The sequence below is a fragment of the Cervus elaphus genome, chromosome 20 (genome assembly GCF_910594005.1).
Source record: "Cervus elaphus chromosome 20, mCerEla1.1, whole genome shotgun sequence".
In the NCBI taxonomy this organism is placed as follows: domain Eukaryota; kingdom Metazoa; phylum Chordata; class Mammalia; order Artiodactyla; family Cervidae; genus Cervus; species Cervus elaphus.
The window spans coordinates 124,275,183-124,289,244 of NC_057834.1; the positions used below are offsets into that span (position 1 = coordinate 124,275,183).

Consider the following 14,062-nt stretch of genomic DNA (forward strand, 5'->3'; position numbering starts at 1 on the left):
TACCTTAACAGCTGTTTGGGAGCTGGATTTGAAGGAGACAAAAGATGAAGAGAATTAAATTATGAGGGAATGTGGACCAGTGCTGTGGTAATAGCAACAGAGAAGAACAGTGGGATTTAAGGACATCTACTGGATAAAGACTGGTGGTTGACTATAGAAGAATGAGGGAAGAATCCAGGATGATTCCCAGGTCCCAGCATGCAGTGATAGATATCACTATTAGAAAGACAGTAGCGTGGGGGATTGGGAGTTGGGGGTTGTCCTAAATTACTAGGACACATGGAGTTTGAGAAACCTGTGGGACATCAGGTGGATGTACAAATTTGAAGCACAGCAACTGAACTCATGGATGTGGATGGTAGAACATAGGAAGGATTTTGTGATGAGCCACGGAAAACATCAATATTTAAAATAGATTTGCCAAGGAAAGGAAGATCAAAAGATAGAATGGAGAGAAGGGGGAGAACTGGGAATGTTCAGAGTCATAGAAAGCTGCAGGATTTAGGGAGAGAGCAGCTTTGAGCTCTAGCGCAGGCAGAAGCCACATTCTATGGAATTAATATAAATGGGAGAAAAGGAAGTAGGAATAAAAACATGCAGACCATCCTTGCACAAATCTTGGATGAGAAAGGCTGGGAAAGTGCATGGTAACTGGAAGGCGTACAGCCTCAAGGTAGTTAGGTGTGGGTTGTTTTTTTTTTTTAACTGTAGTTCAGCTTTTTAAAAAATCGAGATAATTCACATACCATAACATTCATTCTTTTAAAATGTATTATTCAGTGGTTTTTAATATATTCACAAAATTGTGCCATAATCACTCTTAACTCCAGATCATTTTCATTACCCCAGAAGAAACTCCATGCCCATTTGCAATCACTCTCCATTTTCCCTTCCCCCAGCCTTTGGCAACCACCAACCTATTTCCTGTCTCTATAGATTTGCCTATTCTGGATACTTCATAGAAGTGGACTTATATACAATCTGATCTTTTGTGCCCGGCTTCTTTCACTTCGTTTTCAGGTTCCTACAAATTATAGCGGGGATCAGTACTTCAGTTCTTTTCATAGCCCAGAGAAATTCTACTGTATGGATAAATCATAATTTGTTTATCTAGTCATCAAACAATGGGCGTTCGAGTGTTTGACTTTTGGGTTATTACGAATATGCTTTTGGGTCATTACGAATATGCTTTTGGGTCATTATGGCATTTCTGTACAAGTTATTGGGTAGATATAAGTTTTCAATTCCCTTGAGAAGTACTTAGGAGTGGAATGGCTGGGTCAAAATTGATTCTTGTTGAGAGAGACTTGGTCTTGTTTACAGGCTGAGGGTGGCGCAGAGGGAGCGGTGACAGATATAGGGAGGGGCTGGGGAGAAGGAAGCTGGCGCTGGAGAAGGGCTACTTTCTTCAGCATCCCTCACTTTCTCTGTTGGCACAACCTTAATGCCCTAACCTCGCTTCACAACTGCTGGACCCTCAGCACACACATCATACTTGTTGACCAGGGATAGAATCCAGCGCGTGAATAAAGCACCCCCGGACCTGGCGCAGATGCATCCGGGCCGGTGGTACGTTTTTTTTGCAGCAGTTTCTAGTTTAGGGGTCTCCTTTGGTTAGAGCCTGGCCCATTCTGTTTTATTTCCCGTAGATTCCTTCATAGGTGAATAAAGACAATTCACCGTGGAGCTTGAGTCTTGACTTCTGGTTCCTCAGGTTACCCACGGCTCCTAGTCATGCCGGATAAAGTAAGATGCCCAGCACAAGAGGTGGGAGACCAACTACGCCAGCACTCAGCGCTATGCGTTGCACATCGTAGCCACTGCGCACGCGCCGGTTCGCGCCAAGGATGGGGCGGGGGGGTGGGCGGGGCGGTTACCTCCCGGACCAATCGGAAGCGAAAGTCCCCGCCCCCCCGGGCCGGTGGACCGAGCTTGACCCCGGCGGTGGGCGGAGAAGGCGGGGCCAGCTGCGCGGCCGCGGAGGGGGCGGGGCCCGGGGCCTGGAGGCGGGGCTTGGGGCTGTCAGTCCCGCGCCCGCCGCTGCCGCCGCGGTTCCTTACATGCCGTGGCCCGGTGGCTGCCGGCGCTGCTGACCGCCGTCCGCCGCCCGCCGCCTCGGCATCCCGAACCGCCTTCCGCCGTGCCGGGCCGGTGCACAGGTAAGGCCGGCCGCACTGCCGAGCCATCGCGTCCCCAAGCTCGGCAGCGGTCCGCCGCGCGGGCGCCCCCTCCGGGCTGTGTCAGCTCCGCGGCTCCCCTTGCCTCCCGGGGGCGGTCCCGGGGGGCGGGACGACCGTCTTCCCCATCCCCCTCACACCTCCCGGCGCCGCGCCTACAGACGGGTCCCCGGGCCGCGCCTCCGCATCCCGGCGTGGGGCTGGTCCCGAGAACCCCCTTCTCAGGTCGATTACACAATCGCTGGGGCTGGGGGCGGGGGTCCCTTCCTGAGCCTCGGCCCCACACCTGTCCCCGCGCCGCGCTCCCAGGCAAAGGACAGACACCCAGCGCGACAGCGGGGGCCCGGAAAGTTTCACTTTGTGGTCCGGGTTTGTTGACATCTGAGCGATGCGGGGAGATGGAGGCTGCACCGCGAGGATGCGCCTCTCCAGCAGCTTTGCCTTTGCCCCGGGTGGCCCTGGTCCAGATTTCCTTTCCAGAAGTCCTGCCGAGGGCCCTGCTCTGGGCTGGAGGCTGCTGCAGGGCACACGGGTCTCTCCGCCTTCACGTTAGCTGGCCCTTGGCTTGCAGCATTCTGGGGACAGCTGAGCCTCTAGCTCTTCCCCCTTTCCTAATTGAGCGTTGATAGAACATGTAGGTGAATTTACTTAGCATTTCCCTGACACTTTATATTTGTGAGGCGCTTTGCCATCCCTGATTAGTTAATTAACAAGGTGGGAAAGCAAAATAGATCCTGAAACGCATGGCTAATGCCTTTAGTCTAGCAACTCTTTTAAGAACCACCGAGAGCTTTAGGCTGTTTGCGGTGAGAGATGCTTTTGGCCGAGGTGCTGCCGTGAGAGCTCTTCAGTGTCTTCTGGTTGCCTGAGAAGGCTTTGGTGATCATGGCAAGGCTTTCTCTGCCCCTCCCTGCTTATACTGTTTATTAAGGGTCGCCAATCTATGGTGGGTTATTTGGATCTCTTCACTTAAGCAAAGGAGCAATTAGAAGTGTTGCTGACAAAGCAGTTAAAAAACAAACAAAAATCCTGAGATTCAAAAAAGTTGGATGGTTGTGTGCTTTACGAGGTTACCTCTCTTGTGCAGAAAACCTTGGCTCTTCCTGATCTCTCCCCATCTTCTGGGGAGATCTTCCTTAGTCCCCTTGCTGCCTGTGGTTTGTAGACCTGCCTAGGGACATCCTCTAAGAGTGGGCTTAATTAGCACTTTTATCTGCCCATTAAGCAATATAGCTTGAAATCTCTTGTAATCAGGCACTGTTGTAGTGTTGAATCTTTAATAATACCATATTCATTTTAATAGTGTTTCTTTAATAATCTTTCTATTAGTATGCCACTTCTGCAACACCAGTACTTTTAGTATAGAAGCAGCAATTTACTCGAAATATTATCATGGCAAAAACAATTCTCCAACAGATTTGCAGTCCACTTTACTTAGATAATTACTGCTAGAGGCTGTTAAGGTTTTTTATTCTTTGGCACGGTAGGTATTACAATGCGTTTGATCTATGAGGTCATTATGAGGTCATTCCTCTTTGTAGAAATGATTTCAGTCACTGTGTCACTTAAATTTTTGTGGACTAATAGCATGTGAGTTTTTCCCCCATGCTAATTTCTTTTTGAACAAGGAACAAAGTAAACAAGATTTAATTTTGACTTTCCAGACTTAATTTTAAGAAGGATGATATTTACTGTATTTTCGGGGCTATATTAGAACTATAATGCTGATTTTATTAGCATGGGTAGCAGGCATTGTTTTGGGTGCTTTATAGGTATTAGCTTATCTAATTCTCACAACAACCCTGTAAAGGAGGTACTATCATTACCCCAGTTTCAGACAATGAAGTTGGGGCCCAGTTGATTGACTCAGGTCACATAGTTAAGTAAATTTTGCAACCCTGTGGACTGTAGCCCGCTAGACTCCTCTGTCCATGGGATTCTCCAGGCAAGAATACTGGAGTGGGTTGCCATTCCCTTCTCCAGAGGATCTTCCTGACCCAGGAATCAAACTCCCATTCTCCTGCACTGTCTGAGCCCCCAGGGAAGCCCCAAGTAGATGACAGCTACCTCTTAATGACAGCAGCCTGAGTTCAGAGTCCAAGTACTTAACCACTGTGCTATCCTGCCTCTGTAGGTTATTTTTTCCCCAAGTATTTATTTCTACTTGCTTCCTGAACGTGCTCTGCGCTGTGTGGAGAAGAGCACTTACAGTGTAATAATGAACACTGGGATAGGAGTTCTTATTCTGGTCTTAACTCTGTTCCCAACTAATCTGTGATTTTGAGGCAGGTACCTGATCTCCCTGCCTCCCATTTCCTCATTGGTGGGATAATTGCAATTGAAGCAGATGAACTAACCAGGCTTAACCTCTTGGGGAGCTAGAGAGATGAGTCAATGCATGCAAGAATTAAATCTTTTCCTCCCTAAGGCACACTATAAGATCAAGTATCAAACGAGTGGGGTATGTATCTGTGTGTGTATGTGTTATGGAGAAGAGGTGGTAGAGGGCACATGTCGTACGCTTGGAAGTAGTCAGCATGGGAGTGCAGTCGTTGAGACACTTCATCTTGAAATATTTCAGGACTGTTTTATTCTGTTACCGCCAAAACCATTCCTTTGTAATTAAAAAAAAAAAAAAGACAAGCAGAGAAGAAGTTATCTTATGGAAGTGGGGTACCATGTGCTGGATTACTTCAGGAGCATTCATGGATGATCATTTAGTATCACATTACAGGAGGCTTGGGGTCAGATGGCAGGACCTGAATGGCAGATCCAGGAGTTCCCAGCATCATGGCAAGTCAGGATTAAAAGGAAACTTTAAGGTCCTTGCATCTAACACCCTCTTCCCTTCCTCCCTTCACCACCTATCCAGTGGATGAATCCCCCACGGGTGCACACCTGTTTCACTCAGTGCCCATCCTGCTCCTGTTTGGACACCTCCTGGGCCATCCATTTGTTGTGCTTCGCAAATGTGCGCCAAAGAAGCTGGGATTGTATCCAGTGATAGGGAGCGAGAAACGGCAGAAGGATTCTGGCCTCTTCTGGCTTGTGCCCTTGAAAGATCATCGTCCGTGTGAAACCTGGGTTTGAAGGGAAACTCTCAACCAGGGAGATCAGTTAGGAGGTCTTGGCCAGAATCTGGGACTGAGGAGATCCAGGCTGAGACAGGCAGTGAAGTGGGATTGCGGGAGGAATGGAGCCCAAAAGACAGTATCCCCTGCGCCCAGCACCTGCCTGTCCATAGCATCAGAGAGGAGGAACATATTAACATCTCCGTGGGGCCAGGGGGCCACTGGGAGTGGAGCTGGGAGAGACAGCTTTGTATGTAAATCCTCCGAAGCTGAATAATAGACTGACTAGTATAAGACCTGTGCAGAATAGAGAGCAGAGAGCAGATTTTCTTTCTTCTTAGCGGGGAGTGTACCACGGGAAACTCCCTCTGTGTAATGAAGAAATAGAATAGTATTTCCCCTTGGGTGTTGTCACCTCGCATGCTGCTTGCTTAGCCTTTTGTTTTGCTTCTTGGCCATGATGGCAATCTATTGATATTTGAAGCTCTACCAGGAGGATGTGTTCCGGGCACTTTCTTCTGATTTCTTGGGGAAATCTTCTCTGGGGGCTTCTGTTCTCCAGTGACACCTGTGGACTGTGTGCTGGAAGGCCAGCACACCTCACAGGGAATGCTCAGAGGGGCATTAGGAGTTCCCCCTCCCAACACATGAAATGATGTCTGCGTTGGCTTGAAAACAGAATAATCTGGAGGAAACAAATAAGATTTACACAGGAAGCCACAAAGACAGAAGAAATAGTTGCAAGCATTATGAGTTCATTTTTCTCTTGTTCCTTTATGTATTTCTGACTTGGGATGTGATATTTCTTCAGTATTCTTATTTATAAATATATACATTGAAATATGTTATCTAATAGTGTATGTGGAAATAAACTGTATATCTCAATTTCTTTCTCTTTTTTTTGCCAGGACACTCTTGATCTTGGTTTTTCACTATCTTTTGGTCCAGTGGTTTTCAACCAGTGGTGATTTCACCCCCTAAGGAACTCTTGGCAATGTCTTGAGACATTTTTGGTTGTGGCAGCTGGTGACAGTGTACATGCTATGGGCATCCAGTGGGCAGAGACCAGGGAAGCTGCTGAACACCTCACAATGCACAGGCTGGCCCCCCAAACAGGAAACGCTGAGATGCTCATAGGGTTGGGGTTGAAAAACTCCACTTTAAATAGTGAAAACAGTTTCTTATTAGGAGCAAATTGAAGTTAGAAGGAAGAGGAAGAAGAAAATATAAAGTGTTCCTTGGCTTCTTGAAAGTGATAACAGCACCCTTGCTTCTGACTTGCAGGAGGGAGAACCAGCTTAACAGGCGCTCGTCTGCCACCAGGAGCTATTTCAATAACTGGATTGCTCAACACGGTAGTCTGGAACAGGAAGTAGAGGCCCTTGGAGTGGGTTGAGGTTGTCAGGGTAATTTGTGGAGGCACAAGGGTTTATAGGCCAAGAAGGGAAGCTGGGTCTTGCCAGAATAATTCTGAAAAGTTCTAGGGAATTTTTCAAAGGTGGCTTGTTGAGGACACTGAGTGTAATGCCTCGAAGATACGGTCTCTGTCCTGGGAGTGCCGGAACCCTGGAGGCTGTCGATCTGAGCACTTTCCAGATTCTTCTGTGTCCAGACACTGCATGGGGAGGGTTGAGCACCTGATTTTGTTTTCAGGTTGTAGCTGTGTTCTCCTGAAACCTTTGTTTCAAAACTTCTATGTTATGGAAGATTTGAAACATACCCCAACATGGAGAAAAAAAGAGTATAATGAGCTTCTATTTGCCCAATGCTCAGCTTCAACAATTGCCAATTCCTGTCTATCTTGATCTGTACTCCACCCATGTTAGACTACCCCCCACCCCCCACCGTTTAAATCTAGAAAATAGCTTAAATAATTACTGATGGGCTGCCTATCAGGGGAGGCTTGACAGTGAAGGAGAGAAGTGATTTTCCGGTGCTTGGTACTCCCTGGAGGAAAGCTGATAATGGACGTGCATGATTATAACAGCCATGAGGGCCTGAGGAATAGGAATAGGCCCAGGCCGATCTGGGATGGGGGAGGTCAGGTTTCCTTGGGAAGCACAGCCAATCAGAGACAGAACTCTTTTTAAACCTCATGGAGGGGGAAACCTGTTTAGAGTCCCCTGCCAGGAGAAAGGTGTTTCTGATTTCTGCAGTCCAGGGTGCTCAGTTCTTGCAGTGAGCTTCATTTACATGTTTCATTTTAGGATGACCCCTTTCCTGGGTTATGACCCTTTGGGTGTGCGCTGTGCGGCCTTCAAGCCTGCACCTGGCTCCTTCCTGGAGAGCGCAGGGCAGGGTGGACGAGAGAGGCGTTCCTCCTGATGGCCTTGGGTTCTCCCCCATAGCAGTTGCTCCCCTGCATTTGATGGTGGATGTTGGACAGTCCCGCTCCAGCCCCCTGGCAGCCCACACCAGATGGAGTCAGCACTGCCCTTTACACCTGGCCAGCAGGTTTTTTTTTTTCTCCTGGTTATGTCTCCATGAGCTACAGGATTAAATTTTTTAGGCCGTTGGAGAATTGGCGTGCATCTACTTGACTCAATGTTGTGTTGTAAATGCATATAAAACCTGGCTTCAAAAGTTGAGAGAGTTCTTGAATAATAAGATAATTGATGTCTATGAATTTTAATTAGTGCTGGTTTCTACAAATGTATTCATTCTGGACTAGGTTCACCAGTATTTCCATTAGTGTGAAGACCTGGGCCCTTGCATGACTGTATTTCTCATCTGCATTTTATTTATTAAATGTATCTTTTCCTTCTACTTACCCCACAAAAAGATTTAGGTGGTATGAGCTTGTGAACATCCTGTATCACAACTGTAGATTTTCAGCTATCATGCCTTTCTGTGGGAAGACTGGCTCCAACTCTATTAATAAAAGTTACCTATTCTGTGCCTCTATTATGTACCAGGCACTTTGTTTATATTAATTTCATTCCTTAGAATGCTTCTAGGTAGGAATTAGTATTCTCAGGTTGCAGATGAGAAAACTAAATTTTAGAAAAGTTAAGGAAAGCTAGGAGGTAGCACTGGGTTTTAACCCACTTTATTTGATTCCAAGGCTCTCATTCTTTCCACTAAGCCATGTCTCTCATGGGTAAAAGTTAGTGGGCATTTGTATCAGGACTGGCAGAGAAGATAGGGCAGGTGCTGGAAAAGGGGACCTAGAGTTCTGGTTACTCCAGCTAATGAAATCTTCACATTGAACCCCTTGGGAAACATTGCTCTTGAGTGTGATAAATTACCTGTGTCCTATTTTTGAGCTGACTGTATAAAACAGAATTGCTCACGAGTAGCCCTGAGCCAAATTTGATCAGCAGATGTGTTTTATTTGGTCTGCACGGTGTTTTGTTTTTCAAAAATTGGATTAGTTGTCATCATTTTTAAAGTGGGAGATTTCACACTACAATTTCCAAATTTCCAAATTTCTTGGCTTCTCTTGAACCATCAGAAGATCTGGCAACTCCAGACCCACATTCCTCCTTGGCAGGAGTTAGTTCTAGTAGCTGCACCTCTCTGGATGTAGCAGAGACTCCTGAGTTTGCCATCTTTACCACCTTGCCCTCTTTACTCACTTATATTACTCGCAGGACTCTGAAGACACTTGTTAGAGGCACCCTTGTATCAATAGAATTCACATACATTCTCTCTGCCAGTGTCAAGGATGTGTTAGTGGAGGCTTGTTCTGCATCTGAATTAAAGATTGCCAGCATTTCCCCTATTTTTAGAGAGTTTGGAGAAGGTGACTCTACTTGGCATGTGAGTAGACATGTCTACCCCTACCCCACCCCCCATCTGTCCCTCAACAGTGGCTACTTGGATTCTGGATGGGTTGTTGGACTAAGGCAGACCAGTCAGATATTTGGGATTTAGGCACTGCGCTGAGGATCCTCAGGTGGGAAAGACTTGTAGGCTCAGGCTGAAAGTGAGGATGTTGGGGGTGGCTGATGAGCAGAGAAGCTGGGCGGCAAGTAGTGAGAGACAGCGTGGCAGCAAAGATGGAGGAGCTGTGCAATTTCTGCTTTCACTGTACTTCTTGCAGTTGGGTTCCTTGGTAGCATAGCATTCATTCATTAGCATTAGCATTTATTGGGTGCTTACTATGGCTCCAGGTACCGTTTACATGCTTGTGATACATTAGTGAACAAAAACAGACAGAGGCCCTGTTCTCATAGAGTTTATATTTTGGCTGTAGAAAACAACTCCAAACAAAAAAGCAAGTAAGTATAAGAAAAATAAGGTGGTGATAAGTGCCAAGAAGAGAAACAAACTGGGTAAGGAGACGTGGAGTGGATGTGTGGGGTAGTGATGTGTGAGAGCAGTTGTTCAAGGAAGACCTCCTGACAAAGTTGTATTTGAGCAGAGATGTGAAAGAAGTGAGAAGGAATGAACCATGAGGGAACTAAGGTTGTAGTAATTTAGCAAGTGCAAAGGTCCTGAGGTGGGTATATGCTTGACCTGTTTGGAGAACAGCAAGGAGGATATTGTGGCTGGAATGTAACAATAATGGGAGAGGAGAGAAAGGAGAGAGGGGATTAGGGCCTCACGGCTATGTTAAATACTTTGAATTTTATTCTAATGAGATAGGAAGCCATTGGAAGATTTTGAGAATAGGTGGCATGATTTGGCTTATGTCTTAAAAAATGTAAATGTTGCTATTTATAGTGGCCAAGACATGGAAGCAATCTAAATGTCCGATAGATGAATGGATAAAGAAGATTTGGTATATAGACATACAATGGAATATTAATCATAAAAAAGAATGAAATAATGCCATTTGCAGCAACCTGGATGGACCTAGAGATTATCATACTAAATGAATGAAGTCAGACAGAGAAAGATGAATATCATATGATATCTCTTATGTATGGAGTTTAAAAATAATATGCATGAATTTATTTATAAAACGTAAACAGACTCATAAACATAGAAAATAAACTTAGGGTTACCAAAGGGAAACAGAATGAGGGGAGGGATAAATTAGGAGTTTGGGATTAGCAGATACAAACTGCTGTATAGAAAATAGGTTAGCAAGGACTGTATACACAGGCAACTAAATTCAATATTTTATGATAACCTACAATGAAAAAAGAATCTGAAATAGGGCATATATGTATTCTCAGTATAACCAAATCACTTTGATGGATGCCTGAAACTAATGCAACATTGTGAATCAACTATAGTTCAATTAAAAAATTTAAAAACGTAAATACCTTATAGAGAATAGACAGCAAAGCAACTAAGGTGTATGTAGGACAGCTAGTTAGGAGGCTATGCAATAAACCAGATAAAATAGAATGGTGACTTGGACTAGGGTAGAGATGGAGGAGGTCAAAAGGAACAAGTTATGAATATATCTCAAAGATTGAGTTGATAGGACTTAATGATGTATTTTTATACTAGATATGAGATACAGGAATCAAGATGATTCTGACCTTTGAGTGTAATTATTTCAGTAGTTAGCGTTTTCCCCTGTCTCCCTTGAAAACATTCAAAAACAACAAGAAAGGTGAAAAAATAATAATGAAAATCTTGGAAACTCCATTTCCAGCTCAACTAGGAGAGAAATTTAATCTATAGACTTCAAAATGTGTGTAAAGACTGTCCCAAATAGATGAGATCGGGGGAAGCCAGGTGGGAAGAAGTGATGGGAGGCGGTACAGAGACAGAGACAGAGAGAGAGCAGCAACAAAGATCAGATCTTAATAAGTACCATAAACATCACATTCTTTAAGGTGAAAAGTGTACCATGATGTGTAAAAGCTGTATCCCTTGCTTGCAGTAATTTTTGTGGAAACTGGATGTATAGTTGGTAGAAGCAGTATCCTGACATAGTTTGATTCAAAGAGGAAAAAGAAGAATGATTGTTAAAGAATCACATAGGAAAGTACCCATATCTGTAGGAAGTATTCTGTCTTTGTGGTAGCAAGGAGGAAGAGAGCCTTTGGGTTGTGAAAACAGGTAATTTGAAAGGGTATCCTGGTCGTCCTCCCCTCTCCTGCCAAGAGGAGCCTCATGCAAATACTGTAGCTGTTAAGGAAAACGAATTCAGTGATCATGAAAAAAGGAAATGGTAGGCATTTGTTTCTGATAATGATAGGTAAGGTTATTTGGACTGTAGTGCCCTTTGAAAAATATTAAAATGTTGGAGATATTTTTTAAAATTTAAAATTAAGACAAAAACTCTAAAGAGCTGAGAAGAGAAAAAAGAACTGTCAGGCCAACATGTATGATCAAGTGAAATCATAGAGATGTACAAATCACTAGAGCACTTAAGTAGCTTTTATCCTGAGAAGTTGAACAGTTCTATGAAGACCTACAAGACCTTCTAGAACTAACACCCAAAAAAGATGTCCTTTTCATTATAGGAATGGAATGCAAAAGTAGGAAGTCAAGAAACACCTGGAGTAACAGGCAAATTTGGCCTTGGAGTACAGAGTGAAGCAGGGCAAAGGCTAATAGAGTTCTGCCAAGAGAATGCACTGATCATAGCAAACACCTTCTTCCAACAACACAAGAGAAGACTCTGCACATGGACATCACCAGATGGTCAACACCAAAATCAGATTGATTGTATTCTTTGCAGCCAAAGATGGAGAAGCTCTGTAAAGTCAGCAAAAACAAGACTGGGAGCGGACTGTGGCTCAGATCATGAACTCCTTATTGCCACATTCAGACTGAAATTGAAGAAAGTGGGAAAAACCACTAGACCATTCAGGTATAACCTAAATCAAATCCCTTATGACTATACAGTGGAAGTGAGAAATAGATTTAAGGGACTAGATCTGATAGACAGAGTGCCTGATGAACTAGGGACAGAGGTTCGTGACATTGTACACGAGATAGGAATCGAGGCCATCCCCAAGAAAAAGAAATGCAAAAAAGCAAAATGGCTGGCTGAGGAGGCCTTACAAATAGCTGTGAAAAGAAGGGAAGCGAAAAGCAAAGGAGAAAAGGAAAGATATTCCCATTTGAATGCAGAGTTCCAAAGAATAGTAAGGAGAGATAAGCAAGACTTCCTCAGTGATCAATGCAAAGAAATAGAGGAAAACAACAGAATGGGAAAGACTAGAGATTTCTTCAAGAAAATTAGAGATACCAAGGGAACATTTCATGCAAAGATGGGCTCCATAAACGACAGAAATAGTAGGGACCTAACAGAAGCAGAAGATATTAAGAAGAGGCAAGAATACACAGAAAAACTGTACAAGAAAGATCTTCACGACCCAGATAATCTCGATGGTGTGATCACTCACCTAGAGCCAGACATCCTGGAATGTGAAGTCAAGTGGGCGTTAGGAAGTATCACTACGAACAAAGGTAGTGGAGGTGATGGAATTCCAGTTGAGCTATTTTAAATCCTGAAAGATGATGCTGTGGAAGTGCTGCACTCAATATGTCAGCAAATTTGGAAAACTGAGCAGTGGCCACAGGACTGGAAAAGGTCAGTTTTCATTCTAATCCCTAAGAAAGGCAATGGCAAAGAATGCTCAAACTACCGCACAATTGCACTCATCTCACACGCTAGTAAGGTAATGCTCAAAATTCTCCAAGCCAGGCTTCAGCAATACATGAACCGTGAACTTCCACTTGTTCAAGCTGGTTTTAGAAAAGGCAGAGGAACCAGAGATCAAATTGCCAACATCTGCTGGATCATTGAAAAAGCAAGAGAGTTCCAGAAAAACATCTATTTCTGCTTTATTGACTATGCCAAAGCCTTTCACTATGTAGATCACAATAATCTGTGGAAAATTCTGAAAGAGATGGGAATCCCAGCCACCTGACCTGCCTCTTGAGAAACCTGTATGCAGATCAGGAAGCAAAAGTTAGAACTGGACATGGAACAGCAGACTGGTTCCAAATAGGAAAAGGTATACGTCAAGGCTGTATATTGTCACCCTGCTTATTTAACTTATATGCAGAGTACATCATGAGAAACGCTGGGCCGGAGGAAGCACAAGCTGGAATCCAGATTGCCGGGAGAAATATCAATAACCTCACATATGCAGATGACACCACCCTTATGGCAGAAAGTGAAGAAGAACTAAAGAGCCTCTTGATGAAAGTGAAAGAGGAGAGTGAAAAAGTTGGCTTAAAGCTCAACATTCAAGAAGAATGGAACTGGAGGAATCAACCTGCCTGACTTCAGGCTCTACTACAAAGCCACAGTCATCAAGACAGTATGGTACTGGCACAAAGACAGAAATATAGATCAATGGAACAATAGAAAGCCCAGAGATAAATCCCCATACCTATGGACACCTTATCTTCAACAAAGGAGGCAAGGATATACAATGGAAAAAAGACAACCTCTTTAACAAGTGGTGCTGGGAAAACTGTCAACCACTTGTAAAAGAATGAAACTTGAACACTTTCTAACACCATACACAAAAATAAACTCAAAATGGATTAAAGATCTAAATGTAAAACCAGAAACTATAAAAGTCCTAGAGGAGAACATAGGCAAAACATTCTCCGACATAAATCACAGCAGGATCCTCTATGACCCACCCCCGAGAATATTGGAAATAAAAGCAAAAATAAACAAATGGGACCTAATGAAACTTAAAAGCTTTTGCACAACAAAGGAAACTATAAGCAAGGTGAAAAGACAGCCCTCAGATTGGGAGAAAATAATAGCAAATGAAGAAACAGACAAAGGATTAATCTCAAAAATATACAAGCAACTCCTGCAGCTCAATTCCAGAAAAATAAATGACCCAATCAAAAATGGGCCAAAGAACTAAACAGACATTTCTCCAAAGAAGCTATACAGATGGCTAACAAACACATGAAAAGATGCTCAACATC

At 44.1% G+C, this 14,062-nt stretch overlaps 1 protein-coding gene across 4 annotated transcripts in view; it reads left to right on the forward strand.

The window, feature by feature from the left end:
* The first annotated feature begins 2,013 nt into the window (after window positions 1-2,013).
* The window catches only part of HIVEP3 (HIVEP zinc finger 3), a 533,699-nt gene continuing 521,650 nt past the window's right edge, over window positions 2,014-14,062 (forward strand). For all 4 annotated transcript variants that reach the window (XM_043877706.1, XM_043877708.1, XM_043877702.1 and 1 more), the window contains exon 1: window positions 2,014-2,159. The gene's annotated coding sequence lies outside the window, so the exon portion shown is untranslated. The remainder of the gene's footprint in view (window positions 2,160-14,062) is intronic.